The sequence below is a fragment of the Piliocolobus tephrosceles genome, chromosome 16 (assembly GCF_002776525.5).
Source record: "Piliocolobus tephrosceles isolate RC106 chromosome 16, ASM277652v3, whole genome shotgun sequence".
Lineage (NCBI taxonomy): Eukaryota > Metazoa > Chordata > Mammalia > Primates > Cercopithecidae > Piliocolobus > Piliocolobus tephrosceles.
The window spans coordinates 59,990,968-60,009,788 of NC_045449.1; the positions used below are offsets into that span (position 1 = coordinate 59,990,968).

General features: G+C 43.0%; 1 protein-coding gene across 1 annotated transcript in view; it reads left to right on the forward strand.

Moving 5' to 3' along the window:
- PRKCA (protein kinase C alpha) overlaps positions 1-18,821 on the forward strand; it is a 502,110-nt gene that overhangs the window by 17,428 nt on the left and 465,861 nt on the right. The gene's annotated exons all lie outside the window — the stretch shown is intronic.

The following is an 18,821-nucleotide window of genomic DNA, read 5'->3' on the forward strand; positions in this document are numbered from 1 at the left end:
ACTAGCCTGGCCAATATGGTGAAACCTTGTCTCCACTAAAAATACAAAAATTAGCCGGGCATGGTGGCGGGTGCCTATAATCCCAGTTACTTGGGAGGCTGAGGCAGGAGAATTGCTTGAACCCAGGATGCGGAGGTTGCAATGAGCCAAGATCGCGCCATTGCACTCCAGCCTGGGTGACAGAGCGAGACTTGGTCTCAAAAAAAAAAAAAAGAGAAAATACTTGTCGTGGTGACTGGGTGCAGTGACTCATGCCTGTAATCCCAGGACTTTGGGAGGCCTACGTGGGCAGATTGCTTGAATTCATGAGTTTTAGACCAGCCTGGGTAACATGGCAAAAACCTGTCTCTACCAAAAAATATGAACATTAGCAAGGCTAATTTTTATTAGCCTGTAGTCCAAGCTACTTTGGAAGTGGGAGGATTGCTTGAGCCTGGTGGTCGAGGCTGCAGTGAGCCAAGATTGTGCCACTGCACTTTAGCCTGGGTGACAGAGCGAGACCCTGTCCCCTCCACCCCCACCCAGTAAAAGGCTTGCCATGGTGGTCTGCTGTGGTGGTCTACCATGAATCTAATGAAACGTTGTGGAAGGATAGTTTAGGGGCTCTGGGCTTTTTAGTTTAATTTTCTGAGTAATATGACAATTGAGGTATACTGCTAATGCTTTTCTAGATGTTATTATATGTTTTATTTAAAGTAAATTCTGGAAAATGTGTGATTTTAATTTTGACAATATCATTTGTGCACAAGTTGTTTTTGGCTGACTTACCCATTGGTGAAGAATTATCAAAGGTCGAAGTTTTATCTCAAAATTATGAAGCACATTATTAACTTTGGCTTTTGTTGTATTTCTAATGTGTTCCTTTTTGTCAGGTTATATTTTATATTCTAGGTATTTTGTCCTGATAGCTGAGACTTTTTCTTATATGGAGACTTTCTTAGCATGAAAAAAAAAATACTTTTTTTAAGTAGAATATTGTTCATGTCAGTTGAGCAAAACTGTTGGTCACTAAGAAGTAACTGGGTATCTCTTACAGAACATTGGGTTTTAATATTACTAAAATTATATGTTCATAGGTGGTAGTCATGCAATAACCTGAATTCATATACTTCTGTGTTTTAAAATGTTTTTGAGACAAGTCTTGCTCTGTTGCTCAGGGTAGAGTACAGTGGTGTGATCTCGGCTCACTGCAACCTCTGCCTACTGGGTTCAAGCGATTCTCCTGCCTCAGCCTCCTAAGTAGCTGGGATTACAGGCGCCTGCCACCACACCTGACTAATTTTTTTGTATTTTTAGTAGAGACAGGGTTTCGACATGTTGGCCAGGCTGGTCTTGAACACCTGACCTCAAGTGATCTGCCACATCTTGGCCTCCCAAAGTGCTGGGATTACGGGTGTGAGCCACTCCGCCTGCCTCTGAATTCACATACATTTAAGTACTGACCTTTGTTGACCTTTTTGGTGAATCCTGTTGTCATAGGATCAGGAAAAGCCCTGTTCTTAGAATTTTAAAAGAAAGGACCATAGAGGCTGTCTAACCCAGGTTCTTGAATTTATACCGGTAGAACTGGCTGTAAGAGTTAAGTGACTTGCTGTAAACCAAACCCCCAGAGAGTGGCCACTTAAATCTCCAGCCCCTACCTCCTATAGGGTGACCCTGTGCTATGAACCTTTGTACTTGTACTCTGAAGTCTTGACTCTCAAATGTCATTTCCAGTGAGTACAAGTGCTCATCCAATACTCTATTTAAAAAAAAACAAAAAACAAAACAAAACAAAAAAAACATGAGGGAATCTGCAAACAAAGCAGGCACGAGATTCCTTTTATTTTCTTTGAAAAATGGCAGTGCCTTTTAGAGACAAATATGCATCTAAAGTCTAGGAGTTTACCAAGTAAATAAGGATTGTATGTTTAGCTTTTATAATTTATAGGTGAACAGTCTAGTAACAACATAAAGAACTTGTATTAAAGAATATTAAAAATGCTTCAGACTTTTGATTTGTATTGGATGAGAATTCATGGGCAAGGAAGATGACCCTTCATGAAATTATATATTTTTTCTCTCTAATTTTAACTCTGTGATTCTCTGGCAACAGGCTATACAACTCTGGTGTTACTTAGTCTGCAAAAATCTTACATTGTTTTCATACTAGAGCTGATTTTGCCTTTTTATGTATTACCTAAAATACACACATACAAATAAATTACTCGGTTAATCTACAAATGTACATATTTTTAGTGGCTCCCTAAACGAGATTTAAAGCTTGACTAAATGTAGTCATGGAGCTTATTATTTGGTAGTTTTGCATTCTATTGTTTATGTAACTCCATCCTTAAAATTGAAATTATTTCTGAGTGGTACAAGCCAAATACAGAAGTCAGAGCTTTATTTTTGATAGTTTCAATGTTGTTGATTTGAGGTTCTGACCTTGGAAATAAATATACAGAAAATAAACACACGAAATATACAAAATAACAGATCTGGTGATAAGAGATTAAACATGGACATTTATGTATGCTTTTTCCAATGTTTATTTTCTAGCTAAATCCAAGCACAACCTAAAAGTCTTATAAATATTCCATGGAAAATTTTCCTTCCTATACTAGGTTTCTGAGTTGCTTTAAAAATTAGTCTGAAACCACGGTTCCTTTTTTTCTCCTTGGTAAATTTCCCTGGTTCGGAGTCGGGGGGTCTCTTGGGCATTCTTTATTGCCCTGAGTCTTCGAACCATATTCAGAATGAGAAACTGAAGACAGTTGTTCTGAAGATACTTGGAGGATGGACAGAAATGACCACTGCTGATTTGATGTGTATCAATAATTTGGAAAAATTTTGATAGCACTTAAGTGCTAAGGATAGTTTCCATGTCACCTTCTTTGTTGTTCCTTTGTGCCTGCTATATAGATGTTATTGTCTTCTTTGAATAATGGTCTGCCTTTTCAAATAATTTAGCTCACTTAAAAAAAATTTTTTTTAGAGTCTTGCTCTGTCGTCCATGCTGGAGTGCAATGGCATGATCTCTGTTCACTACAACCTCTGCCTCCTGGGTTCAAGCAATTCTCCTGTGTCAGCCTCCCAAGTAGCTGGGATTACAAGCATGCACCACCGCACTTGGCTAATTTTTGTATTTTTAGTAGAGACAGAATTTCGCAATCTTGACCAGTCTGATCTTGAACTCCTGACCTCAGGTGATCCACCCGCCTCAGCCTCCCAAAGTGCTGGGATTACAGGGTGTTAGCTAACTTTTCTTGAAAAAATCTTTGATAGTTCCCAGAATGACGGGCTGAGGGGACTTGTATTTATTCCATGAGCTCAGACTCATGCCATCCACATCTCATCCTGAAGTGATGAAACCATTCTTGGCTCTAACTGGAGTGCTTTCTCATCAGTACCCTTCTGAAATCTTCAGAAGAAGTAGGTTTCTTTGCCCTAAACTTCTTTTTTTTTTTTTTTGTGACGGAGTCTTGCTCTGTCGCCCGGATTGGAGTGCAGTGGCCGGATCTCAGCTCACTGCAAGCTCTGCCTCCCGGGTTCACGCCATTCTCCTGCCTCAGCCTCCCGAGTAGCTGGGACTACAGGCGCCCGCCACCTCGCCCAGCTAGTTTTTGTATTTTTAGTAGAGTCGGGGTTTCACCATGTTAGCCAGGATGGTCTCGATCTCCTGACCTCGTGATCCGCCCGTCTCGGCCTCCCAAAGTGCTGGGATTACAGGCTTGAGCCACCGCGCCTGGCCTTGCCCTAAACTTCTTAAACTTTTAGTTTAGCTTTGGAATAATGTCACTCTGGGTGAGGTCAGCCTTGTCAGGGTGGTTGCTGGGTGCACTTATATTGGTTCTCATTGGCAGTAATCTCATTTACAAACATGGTTAATAGAAATGGAAGGCCAAAGATCTTATGTCATTGCCTGGTCTCTTAGGAGAGATGAAATAGGAATTCATGGAGCCTCAGAGATCTGGAAACGCATCTTCCTGTAGACTAACACTGTCCTGTAGAATTTTGTGTGATCATGGAGTGTTCCCTGATGTGCGCTATCTAGTATGGTAGCCACTAGCACCATCTGGCTACTAAGCACTTAAAATGTAGAATTGAATTTTTTATTTAATTCATTAAGGGTTAAAGTTAAATGGCTACATGTGTCTAGTGGCTACTGTATTGGAAGATTCAAATTTAGACTATTTTTTAAAAAATTCTTTAAATTTTTTAAAGAGATGGAGTCTCCCTCTGCCACCCAGGCTAGAGTGCAGTGGTACAATTCTAGCTCACTTCAGCCTCCAACTCCTGGCCTCATGTAATCCTCCCACCTTAGCCACCCAAGTAGCTAGGACCACAGGCAGCTCTCACCATGCCCAGCTAATTTTTCATTTTTTTTTTTTTAGAGATGGGGTCTTACTTTGTTGCCCAGGTTGGTCTCCAACTTCTGACCTCAAGCAGTCCTCCTGTCTTGGCCTCCCAAAGTGGTGGGATTATAGGCGTAAGCCACTGCAACTGGCTAGCTTTGGAATATTCTTAGGGAGTAACATTGGATCACAGTTTTTTTTTTTTTTTTTTGAGACGGAGTCTCGCTCTGTCACCCAGGCTGGAGTGCAGTGGCTGGATCTCAGCTCACTGCAAGCTCTGCCTCCCGGGTTTATGCCATTCTCCTGCCTCAGCCTCCGGAGTAGCTGGGACTACAGGCGCCCGCCACCTCTCCCGGCTAGTTTTTTTTTTTTTTTTGTATTTTTAGTAGAGACGGGGTTTCACCGTGTTACCCAGGATGGTCTCGATCTCCTGACCTCGTGATGCGCCCGTCTCGGCCTCCCAAAGTGCTGGGATCACAGGCTTGAGCCACCGCGCCCGGCCTGGATCACAGTTTTTAAACCTGAATTTCATTGTAAAATAAAACACATACAGAAAACCATGCAAAGCAAACACACAGTTTAATGAATTACATGCCAACATTCCTATAACCACTGCCCAGGGCTAAGTAGTAGAACTTGACCAGTCCTCCACGTGCCTCATCCCTCCCACCGAAAGTAATCACTATTGTGACTTTCAGATTCATGGCTTCCTCATGTTTTTTAGTTTTATCACCCAAGTGGTTTCCTTAGGCACTATAGTTTGATCTTGCATATTTAAAAATAATTGGAAATGTCCTTAAATCTCTTTTTTTTTTTTTTTTTTTTTGAGACGGAGTCTGGCTCTGTCGCCCAGGCTGGAGCGCAGTGGCCGGATCTCAGCTCACTGCAAACTCCGCCTCCCAGGTTCACGCCATTCTCCTGCCTCAGCCTCCTGAGTAGCTGGGATTACAGGCGCCCGCCACCTTGCCCGGCTAGTTTTTTGTATTTTTTAGTAGAGACGGGGTTTCACCGTGTTAGCCAGGATGGTCTTGATCTCCCGACCTCGTGATCCGCCCGTCTCGGCCTCCCAAAGTGCTGGGATTACAGGCTTGAGCCACCGCGCCCGGCCCTTAAATCTCTTAAATGATCACTTCCTCCTCCATCTCCTCCTTTTCCTTATAATTTATCTGGGGGAGTACCTGACTTCTTTTGACCTGTAGAGTTTTCCACAGTCAGAATTTTGCTAATTGCATGCTCCCAGTGCACGTTACCACATTCCTTTGTATTTTCTGCAAATTGGCAGCTTGATCCAGAGGTTCTAATGATCAGACTCAGGTCAATCTGGGTTATTTAGTTTTTAAGATGCCTTTATAACTTTATATGCTTGTCAATTATATGTCTGTTATTGTGGAAAGAACACCAATGGAATGTTTTCTATCAAGGTGTCCAAAATTGAGAGCAGTTAGTATGATTAAATGGTTTGTATTAAATTTTGCTGTATCTAAAATGCAACACTGAGACATCTACTTTGTGCCACTTCTGGAAAATCAGATTGTCAGAGGTTTCTCTAAATGTATTTAGTATGTTCATTGGACCTCTATGCAGATTGAGTTTTTATCAACCTGCTTCTGTGGGCAAGAAGTGTGTATGCGTGTGTCTGCTGGGGGTGGTATGAAGAATTGCTAATCAGCCCGGCGCGGTGGCTCACACCTGTAATCCCAGCACTTTGGGAGGCCGAGGTGGGTGGGTCACCTGAGGCCAGGAGTTCGAGACCAACCTGCCAACGTGGTCAATCCCCGTCTCTACCCAAAATACAAAAATTAGCCCGGCATGGTGGCTTACGCCTGTAATCCCAGCACTTTGGGAGGCCGAGGCAGGTGGATCACCTGAGGTCAGGAGTTCGAGACCAGCCTGGCCAACATGGTCAAACCCCGTCTCTACCCAAAATACAAAAATTAGCCCGGCATGGTGGCTCACGCCTGTAATCCCAGCACTTTGGGAGGCCGAGGTGGGTGGATCACCTGAGGCCAGGAGTTTGAGACCAGCCTGGCCAACATGGTGAAACCCCGTCTCTACCCAAAATACAAAAATTAGCCCGGCATGGTGGCTCATGCCTGTAATCCCAGCTACTGTGGAGGCTGAGACAGAATGACCTGAACCCAGGAGGTAGGTAGAGGTTGTAGTGAGCTGAGATCACACCACTACACTCCAGCCTGGGTAACACAGCAAGACTGTGACTCAAAAAGAAAAATTGCTAATCAAATTGTTATAGCCATTTACTTGTCTAAACTTCACCCACATGACTGTCTATACTGTCTTTTTTTTTTTCCTGGTCTTTTAATTTCCAACTCAAGATCAGAATTGGGTTTTAGTTATTTTTGTGCACTAGAACATCTGGTTGCAAAGAGCAAGAGGTGAATTGGGTGTGTTCCTGTTTGAAGAAGCAGATGGTCAGCAACACTTGGACCTGCTGTGTATGGAACTTCACATAAACATTGATATGGAGAAAGAGTTTTCATAAAAATTAGCCTCTTCACTCTTATCAGGGAGTTTAAAATATAACTAGATGAATCTGACTTAGATACACAAAACACTAAAGGGTGCTTTTATGAAGAAATATAGGTTGGGATCAGTGGCTCGCGCCTATAATCCCAGCACTTTGGGAGGCTGAGGCAGGCAGATCATCTGAGGTCAGGAGTTCAAGGCCAGCCTGGCCAACATGGTGAAACCCTGTCTCTACCAAAAATAAAAACAAAAAACAAACAAAAAACCCAACAACAAAACAACAACAAAAAAACTAGCTGGGCAAGGTGGTGTGTGCTTGTAATTCCAGCTACTCAGGAAGCTGAGGCAAGAGAATTGCTTGAACCTGGGAGGCAGAGGTTGCAGTGAGCTGGGATTGTGCTACTGCACTCTAGCCTGGGCAACAGAGCGGGACTCCGTCTCAAAAAAAAATGTCAACATGTACAAGTTAATATATAAAAAAAGTGTGAGAGACTTTCCAATGTGATAAAAAAGCAGTAGACTGGAAATTAGGTCATCTTGATTTGACTCCAGTTTAGGCCTCATCTGTATAAATGGGGGAATTAGATTCTAGTAGGGATAGCAAACATACGACATTCTTGCCAGATACTATGGCAGATAACACTCATTAGTCACGGTCTTCATTCAACTTCAGAATTCTTCTCAAATTTAGGGCTCCAGTGGCCTTTACGTATTGGGTGATTGGAATTGACATGGGAGACAACAATTTGTCATTCCTAGGCTACATCCTTTCCAAGTCCCTTCCTAGCTACAGATCTGCTCTGAGAATAAAGAAAAATCCTTGGAAGCTCTAAACTACCCTGCTAGTCAGTGTTTATATAACATATTTCCCTCACTTCTTTTAATTCTTCCCTAGAAGTGCAGCATCTCAGAAAAGCAACTATGCCAGTAAAAATTTTTCCTAAAAGTGTTATCCTTTGAAATATTGACTGTTTCATGCAAAACAAACCATTGGTCATTGTGTATTGGCCTTAGGCCAGAATTGAGTTGGTTTAGAATGGGTTGAGGGGTGGGGGAAGCCAACAGTCCTTTTTATCCCTTGATGTTATTTTTCTTTCTTTTTTTTTTTGAGACGGAGTCTCACTTTGTCGCCCAGGCTGGAGTGCAGTGGCGCGATCTTGGCTCACTGCAAACTCTGCCTCCCAGGTTCATGCCATTCTACTGCCTCAGCCTTCTGAGTAGCTGGGACTACAGGCGCCCGCCACCACGCCGGGCTAATTTTTGTATTTTTAGTAGAGACTGGGTTTCACCATGTTAGCCAGGATGGTCTCAATCTCCTGACCTCATGATCCGCCCATTTCAGCCTCCCAAAGTGCTGGGATTACTTACAGGCATGAGCCACGGCACCTGGCCCCTTGATGTTAGTTTTTTTTATTAGCAGCATGTAAAATGTTAAATTTTTCTAACTTTTGTTGGCCCCAAGCCGATGTTTATTACTATTTATTTTATGGGAACTCTTTGCAGTTGAAATTTGGTATTTGAGTCACCTATTGATTTCATGGCCTTTTACAGAGCTCTGTGACCCAAGTAATCACTCTGGTGCCTTCCGCCCCACTTAAAAAAAAAAATCTGGACAATAAATAACAAAATACTAGGAGTAGACTTGTGTTTGATCTTATAGGAACCATAATTAAGGGTGAAATAGTGGGATCCTCACCCCAGCAGTGCTTGATGATAGTAGGGGTAGAGTGTCCTATTCATAAATCCACAGGAGAGAAAGTCATGTTGGGAACAGCAAGTCGGGAGGCAAATGTTCCTAAAAACCCTTTGAGAACAGAGTGCAGAGAAGGGAGAAAAAGCCCTAAGGGGTGGGTGGTTGCGATTTATTGAAAGCTCACTCCCCAATCCTTTGAGCTAGCTAGAGAGCCCTAGGATTACTTTGAGTTTATAGGACTGCATGCTTTTGCATGCACAAATCCTATTTTTGCAAATTTGACCTTTAAAATGATTTCCATTCCTGTCTCTCTGCCTTTCCCCCTTTTAGAACTGGCCTTTTGTGTAAAGTTTTAGGTTTTAGGGTTGATGTGAAGGCCCTAAGACCTCCATCTGACTGGCTACCATCCATTCAGACACCTAAAAGTTATTTAGCAGGTACCATGCTAGTTACTAGGAGTAACTGGAGGACCTGACATTTGTTGAGAACCCCCTTTGTGTATGGCCCATTGTTAGGCACTTTATGTAGATATCTTTTCTCATTTAATCATCACCAAATGAGGACAGATTATTTTCTGGATGCAACTCAGATTAAGTGTTGCTCAAATCACACAACTACATGACTGGGTTAGTATTTGAATGTAGAGCTTCATATTGGTTCATTATGTTTTTCTCATCACATGGATTTTTGTGACATTTCATAAAGAAAGGTTTTTGAAAGGTAATTTTTCCATGGGTCTGTATATTTTTAAAAGCAAATGTTGTCTTCCCTGCCCTCTGCCTCACTCACCCATAATAAATTGTAAACATCTGTAAGAGCATGCTCTTTAATTTCCTGTCTTATATCCTGGTGGTGTATAATGATATAAAACAAGTGTGGCTGAGCCTGGCAAATTTATAAGATTGAGGAGCTTTCAGAGATGCATGAAAATGGGTTTACATATACTCAAAGGTTAATTCAACTCTAACACTTTACTTTTGAGGAGCCTCCTCTTTTCTGTATCCCTACCTGAGGATGAGAGCTGCTAGGAGCTCAAACAACTCAGTAATTGTGTGCCTGCCGCATGCCTAGTCTGTTCATCCTTTTGAGCTGCCGATATCAATTATGTTGAGCATAGCCAGAGTAGGGTGTAGTCTGGGTACAGACTCAGCTGGTCTTGGCATTGGCAGTACGTGACTTCTGTATCTGATGTGTCCATCTAATTCATATTTTGGAGTTTACTTAGATAGGCCTCTTATTCATCAGTATTTGAAAATTCTTGATAGTCTAAAGTTTGATTCAGGGGAGATTTGCTGAAAGTGATATCAAACAGTACCTTTGTTTTACTTTTGATAACGGATTCTTGTAAAAATCACCAGGCATGGTGGCGTACAACTATAGTTCCAGCTACTCAGGAGGCCAAGGTTAGGGTAAATCACTTGAGCCCTGAAGTTTAAGGCTGTTGTCAGCTGTGATCATACCACTGCACTCCAGCCTGAGTGACCGAGTGAGACCCTGTCTCTTAATAATAATTACTTCAATAAAAATATTCCTGGATGGGCCAGGTGCAGTGGCTCATGCCTGTAATCCCAGCACTTTGGGAGGACGAGGTGTGCGGATCACCTGGGGCCAGGAGTTTGAGACCAACCTGGCTAACATAGCAAAATTCCATCTCTACTAAAAATACAAAAATAGCTGGGTGTGGTGACATGTGCCTGTAATCCCAGCTACTGGGGAGGCTGAGGCAGGAGAATCACTGTAACCGGGGAGGTGGAGGTTGCAGTGAGCTGAGATCACACCTCTGTAGTCCAGCCTGGGTAATACAGTGAGACTGTCTCAAAAATAAAATAAAATTTCTGGATGTTTCTATCATCGTGTACTCCCATAACCACCAGCTATCTGACATCAACTCTGTAAACTTCATGTCCTGTGTCTCCTTCGTCCACATGACTTACTTTACTCTTTTTTTTTTGAGATGGAGTCTCGCTCTGTTGCCCAGGCTGGAGTGCAGTGATGTTATCTCTGCTCACTGCAAGCTCCACCTCCCAGGTTCACGCCATTCTCCTGCCTCAGCCTCCCAAGTAGCTGGGACTACAGGTGCCTGCCATCACGCCCGGCTAACTTTTTGTATTTTTAGTAGAGATGAGGTTTTACCATGTTAGCCAGGATGGTCTCGATCTCCTGACCTCGTGATCCGCCCGCCTCGGCCTCCCAAAGTGCTGGGATTACAGGCATGAGCCACTGTGCCTGGCCCTGACTTACATTTTTTATTTCAATCCATCGTTTCTGCTCTCACCTCTTCCTCATCTTTTTGAAATTTGTAGTCATCAGATAGCTTTTATCTGAGTATTAATATGACAAGTTTGGAGGAGAATTATTTCACAGAATGAGGTCTAAAATTTTAGGTGACTATTCAACAGATTTTTTCCCCTAAGCATTCATTGTCATATCTGTCAGCCACGGTGTCTGATGCTGGAGATACAAGGGAGCAAAGCTGAGATTGCCTCTGCTGGAATCCCTCTAGTGATGGACCCAGCCACTAATCCGAAAATCACGTGGACAAATAACAAAAGAATGCATAAGGAGTTGCAAAGGAAAGGACCACGGGATTTTGGCCGTGTGTAACGGGGGACCTAACTTAGTCTGAAGGATCAGGAACATCTGAGAAGCTAACGTATTTGCCTCTGTTGCCCGGGTAAGAGTCAGTGGCAATTGTAGCTCGCTGCAGTCTCAATCTACTGGGCTCAGTCCTCCTGCCTCAGCCTTCGGAGTAGCTGGGTATTAACAGATGCATGCTCCTATGCCTGGCTATTAAAAAACAATTTTTTTTTTTTTTTATGGGCGGTAGAGATGGGGGGGGTCTCTATGTTGTCCAGGCTGGTCTTGAACTCCTGGCCTCAAGGGATGATCCTCCTACCTTGGCCTCCTAAAGTGCTGGGATTACAGGCATGAGCCACCATACCCAGCTGGAAATAATATTTGAATGAACTCTAAAGGATGAAAGGAGTTAACGGATTGAAAATGAAAGGAAAACCCTTCTAGGTAAAGCAACCAACAAGTGCAAAGGCCCTAAAAGGGGAACATTGTGTGTTCTAGAAACTGAAGGCAGAGGCTGGTCTCAGTGGCTCACGCCTGTAGTCCCAGCACTTTTGGAGGCTGAAGTGGGCAGATCACTTGAGGTCAGGAGTTCAAGACCAGCCTGGCCAACATGGGGAAACCTCATCTCTACTAAAAATACGAAAATTAGCCGGGCATGGTGGCGCGTGCCTGTAATCCCAGCTACTTGGGAGGATGAGGCCGGAGAAGCTCTTGAACCTGGGAGGCGGAGGTTGCAGTGAGCTGAGATGGTGCCACTGCACTCCAGCCTGGGTGACAGAGCCAGACTCTGTCTCAAAACAAACGAACAAACAAAAAACAAGGCAGATCTCATTTGCTGGAGCGTTTTAAATGAGGATTATTATGGTGAGAAGAGGCTGGAGAGGTAGGCAGGAGCCACCTTGCAGGTCTTAGTCCGTTTAGTCTGTGTTAAAAATTCAGTGCTTTAGCCCAAGAACCATGGGAATCTTTCAAAGGGCTTTAAGCGAGGAGGTGGCCTGATTAGCGTCTGCTTGTGTGGGAGGAACATGTCTACTGTTATGTGAAGAACTAACTAGAAGTGGGCAAGAATGAATGGGGCAGCCTGTTGGGAGGTCTTTCCTCATTCTGGTGTGAGACTGGGTTCCAGAAACCAGAGATGTGGTGGAGGACAAATGTTTGCAAATCCAGGATCCTATTTAGGAGGAGAGATCAGCTGGACATAATTTGGATGTGGAAGGCAGGGGAGGATATCAAAGGTCAGAGGACTGTAGTGCCATTCACTATTATGTAGCATGCTGGAGGAAGAGCAGGTTTCGGGGACAACCTTGTGGTTTTAAACCTGTTGAATGAGAATTGCCTCAGAGGTCTCCAAGTGTATGGTGCGGGGACTGGTGCAGAGAGTGATGCCGGGAAGGCAGCCGGATTTAGGTGCTGGAGCTGAGAGAGGCAGCCAGGGCTGGAGAGTCATCTGCTTATGAGTTAAGTTGAATGAATGGCAAGGATTCGAGTGCCTGGAAGAAGGCACAGAGAGAAAAGATGAGGGGGTGATGGCATCAATATAGTTTAGTCATCTACGGAGATGAGAATGAGCAAGAGAGGGCAGGGTTTGCCCAGAGAAGCAGGAACAAAACCAGGAGTGGTGGTGTTAGGAAAGCCAAGAGAAGAGAGAATTTTATTTATTTATTTATTTTTTATTTTTTATTTTTTATTATACTTTAAGTTCTAGGGTACATGTGCATAACGTGCAGGTTTGTTACATATGTATACATGTGCCATGTTGGTGTGCTGCACCCATCAACTCGTCAGCACCCATCAATTCATCATTTATATCAGGTATAACTCCCCAATGCAATCCCTCCCCCCTCCCCCGTCCCCATGATAGGCCCCAGTGTGTGATGTTCCCCTTCCCGAGTCCAAGTGAGCTCATTGTTCAGTTCCCACCTATGAGTGAGAACATGCGGTGTTTGGTTTTCTCTTCTTGTGATAGTTTGCTAAGAATGATGGTTTCCAGCTGCATCCATGTCCCTACAAAGGACGCAAACTCATCCTTTTTTTTATTGCGGCACTATTCACAATAGCAAAGACTTGGAATCAACCCAAATGTCCATCAGTGACAGACTGGATTAAGAAAATGTGGCACATATACACCATGGAATACTATGCAGCCATAAAAAAGGATGAGAAGAGAGAATTTTAAGCAGGAGGTCCCTACCGCCGTAGGTAGGGTGAGGTTTCAAGACAGGAGCTGCTCTGCTGGCCTGTGAAGGTTGGAGCTTCATTGTAATGGGCAGAGTAAAGGAAATGCCACTGCAGCCAACTGAGTAGTAATTCCCTGGAGAGTTACCAAGGATTGTTCAGTCAGACACACCCCATCATTTATCTGCATAGTTCTAATTTTTGCATACATTGTCTTTGATCGAAATGTCAGTCTTTTTTCAACCAACCGGGATGAAAATGGTGTGAATTGTGTCATCTCTCTTTAGAAGGAAACTGATAAAATTGGGTTTTCTTTGTTCTTCCTTTTATTTTCATCCATTCAATACCTAGTCCTGACTGAGCTGGTCTTACTCAACCCATTCCCTCTACTGGTCTGTTGGGTGCTAATAACAGATGGAAACAACTGGGAAGATAAGCTATTTTCCTGGATTTTTTTTTTTTTTTTTTTTTTGAAACAGAGTTTCACTCGTTTCCCAGCCTGGAGTACGGTGGCATGATCTCGGCTCACTGCAACCTCCACTTCCTGCATTCGAGAGATTCTCCTGCCTCAGCCTCCCAAGTAGCTGAGATTACAGGTGCCCACCACCACGCCCAGTTAATTTTTTGTATTTTTAGTAGAGATGGCGTTTCGCCATGTTGGGTAGTTTGGTCTCGAGCTCCTGACCTCAGGTGATCCACCCGCCTCAACCTCCCAAAGTGCTGGGATTACAGGCATGAGCCATCACGCCTGGCCCCTGGAGATAATATTGATATGTGACTCAGGGAGGTACCAAGCCCAACTGTTGCCCCCTTTCCTTTATTTACTTATCCAGGACATTTATCTGTATCTGTAAAATGATTTATTATTTTTTAGAATCGTACAGCTGTAATGTCTATTCATCCTATCAGAAGAGATAAAGCGGATCAGTAGGCAAGCATTTGTTGGTGCTTGAGAGAGATTTTATTAAGCTAAAATATTCTATTAGACTCAACTCCATTTTCAAATATTTTGTTAAGAGGGTCTCAGGATGATGGTAGGAAAAAGGTATTTGGAAGATCATGTACACTGACAATAACTAGATTACAAAATTTTATAAATTAGTTAAGATGGACTTTAAAATAGCAACAGGAAAAACAATTTTGGACTCATCTGCGAGTGTGAGTGAAGCTGATAGTAATGAGATTTATGGGTTCTGGCCCTGCAGGGATCCCAGTAGGGATGAATAAGGCACATGCCCGCTAGTACATTCCCTGATTCTGCTCTTGGGTATATTATTTACTTCTTTTCTCTTTTAGTAAGACTTTCATCTGTATTAGTCATTGCCCTATACTTTTAATCTCTGGAGCAACTCCATAAATTAACAAGGGGTTATGTCTAAGATGATGCTGATAGCCCTGAAGATAAGTTTTATTAGTGTTTTTGGGATGGTGTGTAGAGATGGGATGTCAAAAGGAATACGTTGGAATGTTATCTCCCTGCTCCTTGGACTCAGGTTATCAGGGGACGGGAGCTTGGGGGTGTGGCTATCTTAGCTATGTCCTCTGCCGGCCTCCTCTTGGTGGTTTGGGTTGAAAGACTGTATCTTGTGCTTTCTCTCCCTTTGTCTTTTTTTCCTCTTCTGTGCTTAAGTGTAAACAGAACCCCTTTGTACCTCTCATCTCTTCGGAAGACTCCGATGTGGCTACTATGCTCTCTCCCATTTGGTTAATGCTACTTTAGATATTTAGTATCTTTATACTTTTGTTGTGTTAGTTGTGCTCAGCAAAGTTCTATGCTGTAGCAACACATTCATCTCCAAATCTCAGTGGCTTAACGCTACAGAGGTCTGCTTCTCACTTGCTATTCATATTCATTGTGAGTCAGTACCGGGACTCTCCTCCGCACAGACTTGTAGGATCTCAGTATCTAGAACCTAAGGCCAGATCTTTCAGGAGCTGGGGAGGAGAGACTGGAGGATCCCTCATGGGCTTGTTATTGCTTCAGCTCAAAAACACTTCCACTTAAAGTCACTGGGCAGAGAAAACCACACAATTTAATCTTGAGAGGTGGAGATAGGGGAAGTGGCGCGACCTAGAGAAGGGTTGGAACCTACAGGGCAGAATGAGAATGTCTTGTGAGTGTTCTGGTCTCTGCCCCATCTGTATTATCTTTGTTTCTGGGAAGGAAATTTCTGACAGCTGTGTTGCTGGTGTACCCTCTTGGTTGTTAAATGCATTGCTATAGACTTTTCCTTGATGGAAACTTTCTCCAAGACAATATAAACTACGCATTGTCTCTTTCTTGTTAAAACACTTATTTTTACAGTTTATTTTTTATTTTGCTATTAAAGATTTGATCCGTATTTTCCTTTTGAATCCAGTGGTAGCAAACCAGTTTTTTTTTTTCCCCAGAATATATTAGGGCAAAAGAAAACAACTTTTACCCCATTCATAATAGGATGCGTAAGTCTTACGCATCCTATTATGGGAATTCTGGTGATACCGAGGGCATCTCATTTGTTAAAGTATTTTCTTTCCTCCCTTCCCTTCCTTCCCTTTCCCCTCCCTTCCCCCTCCCTTCCCCCTCCCTTCCCCCTCCCTCCCCTCCCTCCCCCTCCCTCCCCCTCCCTTCCCTCTCCCTTCCCTCTCCCTTCCCCTCCCTTCCCCTCCCTACCCCTCCCTTCCCCTCCTCTCCCCTCCCCTCCCCTCCCCTTCCTAGTCTCGCTCTGTCACCCAGGCTGGAGTGCAGTGGCACAATCTCAGCTCACTGCAACCTCTTATCTCCTGGGTTGCAGCGATTCTCCTGCCTCAGCCTCACAGGTAGCTGGGATTACAGGCTTGCACCACCATGGCCAGCTACTTTTTGTATTTTTAGTAGAGATAGGGTTTCACCATGTTGGCCAGGCTGGTCTTGAACTTCTGACGTCAGGTGATCCCCTAGCCTCAGCCTCCCAAAGTGCTAGGATTACAGGTGCGAGCCACTGCACCTGACCTAAAGTATTTTCAAAGCCTCTGCTATGGAGTATAGTGGGAGATGTGGAGAAGTTGCAGAGGGAGGGGCATATTAGCATCTAAAGACTCTGTTGACCATCATCCACATTAGGTCCATTCTTCCATTTTCTTTGAGGTCTAAAGTAGGTTCCTGATATTTTTAAGGGATTTGTTTGTGATTTATGAATCTGGCTATTTTATAGGAGGCTTAAGTGTTCTTTGTTTAAATAAAATGAAAACTTCAAATTTTCCTTTAGAACCATTTGACCAGTTACCTCTGTTTCATCTGCCATACGTGGAAATAGCTTTCCAAGAGAAACTGACATGGAGGCATGTAGTCTACTACATCAATGACATCTATATTACAAATAATTTAAAAATAGTATATGAAGCAGAGACTGGGTTTACCTATTAGAGAATCTAACAAACTATAGCAAATAAGCATAATTTTTAATGCAAACAGATCCCTCTAAATGCTGCGAATTTTATATTAGTGAAATAACTCAATCCAAACTCATATTCTTGTTATAGCATGAATGATGAAGCTGTTTTCTGATAAATAGCTCAAGGATAAAGTGGTCTAATTTGAATAATGGGACTTTATTAGGGGGATCTGCATTAATGTGATTTGAAGCACATCTTTCTATGCTCACTCAGTTACCTTTTATATAATTACATTCTTTATCCGTTGTTGATAAAGGTTCACTTCATTTTAACTAGTTTTCAAGTTCTGTCAGGGTAGAGAACCTCTTACTCCTCATGCCCTGTGCTTGTGAAGAGGCCTGGATGATGTAAATGGGACGGAGTGAGAGGGAGTGAAGGGGATTAAGTCCTGGACTTTGCAGTTCTATTGTCAGCATCCCCCGGGAACCAGGGCCTGACTCCTTGGGTCCATCTGTTCTGAGCCCTGACAGACAGGACAAGTAGAGGTATGGCTAGTCTTTCTTCCTTCTGGAGGGTAACTTCGGAAAGTCTTTATTGCTCTTCATTGAAACCTGGGGGTTATGCTTTTTAAAAAAATGTGTTTCACTGTCCCCTTACACTCTGATTATACTAGTCTTGTGTTCTTTTTAGAACACCTTGCAAATAAAGTATAAAAAAGAGGCCAGGCACGGTGGCTCACTCCTGTAATCTCAGCACTTTGGGAGGCCGAGGTGGGTGGATCCCCTGAGGTCAGGAGTTCGAGACTGGCCTGGCCAGCATGGTGAAACCCTGTTTCTACTAAAAATACAAAAATTAGCCAGGCATGGTGGCTCACACCTGTAGTCCCAGCTACTTGGGAGGCTGAGGTAGTAGAATCTTTTGAACCCAGGAGTCGGAGGTTGCAGTGAGCTGAGATCGTGCCACTGCACTCCAGCCTGGGCAACAGAGTGAAACTAGGTCTCAAAAAAAAAAAAAAAAAAAAAAAAAAGAAAAGTAATGAAGTGTAAAGAAAGAAATGAAGTTACACATGATCAAGTAATCTCTGTTAATCTTTTGTTATACTGTTCTGTCTTTTTAAGTGTGTGTGTGCTTTTTTTCCTTATGTTACAAAAATACATTTTTAGGTCTTTTGTTACTTAAGAGTATATTGTGATAACTCAATTTAAAAATGGGCAAAGGACTTGAACAGACACTTCTCTGAAGAAGATGTACAAATGGCCAATAAGCACATGAGAAGACGCTCCACATTGGGGAAGTACAAATCAAGACCACAGCGAGATACTGCTGCACACCCATTGGATGGCTGTTGAGAAGAGAAAACAAGTGCTGAGAATGTGGGTAAATTAGAACTCTTGTGCATTGCTGATAGAAATGTAAAATAGTGCAGCTGCTGTGGAAAATGGTATGAGGGCTTCTCAAAACATTAAACATAGAATTCCTGTATGATCCAGCAATTCCACTTCTGGGTATCTACCTAGAAGAATTGAAAGCAGAGACTTGACAGACATTGTACACCCATGTTGATAACATTATTCATAAGAGCTGAATGGTAGAAACAACCCACTGTTAGTCAGTGGATGAGTGGATAAACAAAGTATGGGAACACATAGAGTGGAATATTACTGAGCCTTAAACAGGAAGGGAATTCTGATACATGCTACAATTTGGATGACCATCAAAGACATTATGCCAAGTGAAATGAGCCAGTAACAAAAGTACAAATGTATAATTTCACTTACATGAGTTACACGTTTCATGTATAACTTCTCAAACTCATGGAGACAGAAAGTAGAATGGTAGTGGGCTAGGGTAGGGGGAAATGAGAAGTTCATTTTTATTTTTATCTTATTTTTTTGAGGCAGCATCTCACTCTGTCACCCAGGCTGGACTGCAATGGTGTGATCATAGCTCATGACATCCTCCGTCTCCTAGCTCAAGCCGTCCTCCCGTCTCAGCCTCCCTAGTAGCTGAGACTGCAAGACATGTACCACCATGCCTGGCTAATTTTTTTTTTTTTTTAGTGGAGACAAGGTATGACTATGTTGCCCAGGCTTGTCTCAAACTCCTGGCCTCAAGCATTCTTCCCACTTTGGCCTCTCAAAGTGCTGGGATTACAGGTGAGAGCCTCTACACATAGTGGGAAATTTAGTTTTTAACGGTAG